We start from the raw sequence: 3049 nt of genomic DNA on the forward strand, positions 1-3049 counted from the left end.
CCCACAGGATGTCCTGGTCCGCCTTTCCCTCAGTACCAGTTGGGTTCCCTGGGGGGTTGGAACTGGGTGATCCCTGAGTTCCCTGCCAACCCTGATGGTTCCATGATTCCCACAGGATGTCCTGGGTTCCCTGAGGGGTTGGAACTGGGTGATGTCTGAGTTCCCTGCCAACCCTGATGGTTCCATGATTCCCACAGGATGTCCTGGGCTGCCTGTGCCTCAATCCCGGCCGCCTCACCAAGGGCCAAGTGGGTGGCACCTTCGGGCGGCTCCTCCTGCAGCCCCGGGGCGGGGACAGTCCCTGCTTGGCTGCTCAAGTCGTGAGGATCTGACCTATCGCGACAGAGGCCCCTCCCTCCGGCAGGATTTCCTCAGGGAACAAAACCAGCCTTTCAAATCACCCGCGGTTAAAATTCCGGCTCAAAACACCCCAAAACAGCTCCTGTTGTTCCCTCTCCCTGAGCCCATTTTCACCCTGGCTCCTCCCACAGCACCCCAAGGCACCCTGATAATCACTAATTAATTAATTGGTGGCAGCAGGAGGGTGACCCCGCTTGAATAATCACTAATTAATGAATGGGTGGTGGCAGGAAGGTGATTTTCGAAGTGGTTTTTCCAAGTGGGGTTTTCCTGGATGAGCAGGGATTTGGGGGCTGAAATGGGATGATTTGGGGTCACTCATTAGTGGGGGCTCATTAGTTGGGGGCTCGTTAGGTTAATGAAGATGATCTTCCTGCTGGATTTACCTCTGGAAACTGGGAATCCTGGTGTGGAAAGAGGAATCTCAGAGTGGGATGGGGCTGAAATCCTTGTGGCTTCACCTCCTGGGTGACATCATTAGGACTGATTCTTCCTCATTATGGAGCTTGGAGCTTAATTAGTCCCCAATTAATTAATTTCCAGGGGCTTCAGTGGCTTGGGCAGATGGTGCTGCAGCTCCTGGGGCAAAAAAAAACAACCAACCAACAGCATCAATTTTGGGTTTGAAACCTTTTCCTCAGCTTCTTGCCCCAAACTTGTGACGAGGAAGGTGGAAAACTAATTAACTAATTAATCCTCCTCCTCTGCCCTGAGGCCAGGGGGGAAAAAAAGGGGGAAAAGGGGTTTTTTAGCTGGAAAAAAAGGTAAATCCTTGAAGAAAAATGGGAATGGCAGGCGTGGGAGGCTGGAAAACAACCTTGTCAGCATCTCCCTTCATTAATTTTCCACTTAATTACCTGCCCAGCCTAATTACAGCCTCTGCAGCAGCCTCTTTATCTTCTCTCCTCTGCTCTTTTCCTGATTTTAGCTCTTCTCACCCCAAATAAAACTGGGTTTTTTCCTCCTAGCCTGTGTAAAAGAGCTTTTTTTCCCACTTCCCAGCTTTTTTTCCCCACCAGCTGCAGGAGGAGAGGAACAAGATCCTGGTTTCTCCCTGTTTTTGGTTCTGCTGCTCCTCGTGCTGCCTTAGTTTTCCTGCTAAAAATGCCAGTTTTGGTTAAAAGCTGAGTGGGATGAGCTGTGAGGGGGGGTTCAACCCCCCAGAATCAGGATCCAACCCCTCAAAATCAGGATCCAACCCCCCAGGATCAGGATCCAACCCCCCCAAATCAGGATCCAGCCCCCCTGGATCGGGATCCAACCCCCTAAAATCAGGATCAAACCCCCTAAGATCGAGATCCAACCTTCCAAGATTGGAATCCAACCCCTGTGGATTGGGATCTGACACCCAGGATCAGGATCCAACCCCTCTAGGTCAGGATCCAACCCCTCAAGATTGAGATACAAGCCCCCAAAATCGGGATTCAACCCCTCAAAATCAGAATCCAGTCCCCCAAGATCAGGACTCAACCCCCCAGGATCAGGATCCAATCTCTCTAGATTGGGATCCAGCCCCCTAAGATCAGGATTCAACCCCCCCAAAATCGGGATCCAACCCCCTAGGATCAGGATCTAACCCCCTTGGATTGGGATCCGATGCTCAGGATCAGGATCCAGCCCCCAAAGATCGGGATCTGACCCTCTAGGTCAGGATCCGACTCCCCAAGATCAAGATCCAGCCCCTCCAGTTCGGGATCCAACCCCTCTAGGTCAGGATCCAACCCCCAGAATCAGGATCCAACCCCCAGGATCAGGATCCAACCCCCCAAGATCGAGATCCAACCCCCCTGGATTGGGATCCAGCCCCTCAAGTTCGGGATCCAACCCCTCTAGGTCAGGATCCAACCCCCAGAATCAGGATCCAACCCCCAGGATCAGGATCCAACCCCCCAAGATCGAGATCCAACCCCCCTGGATTGGGATCCAGCCCCTCAAGTTCGGGATCCAACCCCTCTAGGTCAGGATCCAACCCCCAGAATCAGGATCCAACCCCCAGGATCAGGATCCAACCCCCCAAGATCGAGATCCAACCCCCCTGGATTGGGATCCAGCCCCTCAAGTTCGGGATCCAACCCCTCTAGGTCAGGATCCAACCCCCAGAATCAGGATCCAACCCCCAGGATCAGGATCCAACCCCCCAAGATCGAGATCCAACCCCCCTGGATTGGGATCCAGCCCCTCAAGTTCGGGATCCAACCCCTCTAGGTCAGGATCCAACCCCCAGAATCAGGATCCAACCCCCAGGATCAGGATCCAACCCCCCCAGACCGAGGCAGCCTCTTTAGCCTCTTAATTAGCTGATCCTTAAGGACGACGCTAATTTGGGATTTAAAGGAGCAGCAGCTCCGACACCAGGGATCCATTTGGGGGTGTGGAGGGAGGGGGATGATTATGCTGCTCCCCAGGGAATCCCCTGCTTCCCTCGGGATCCTTTTCCCAACTGGATTTGCCTTCCCCTTGGGATTTTTCCACCTCCCCCAGCGCCCGAGGGGGGAAATCCAACATTCCCGGGAACAAACCGGAGCTGATCCCGGTGAGAAACCTTCGTTTGGAGGGAGGAAAAAAAGGGGGGAGGGTGGGGGGGGGAAATTAGGGAATAAAACCCAGGAAAATCCGCCTCCCCGGGAAGGGGGAAGCGGGGACCGGGGAGGGGCCTGGATGTTGGCGGGGGAGGCAGGAAGGGAGCGGA

The sequence above is a fragment of the Chaetura pelagica genome, unplaced genomic scaffold (genome assembly GCF_000747805.2).
Source record: "Chaetura pelagica isolate M959 unplaced genomic scaffold, ChaPel_1.0 scaffold748, whole genome shotgun sequence".
NCBI lineage: Eukaryota > Metazoa > Chordata > Aves > Apodiformes > Apodidae > Chaetura > Chaetura pelagica.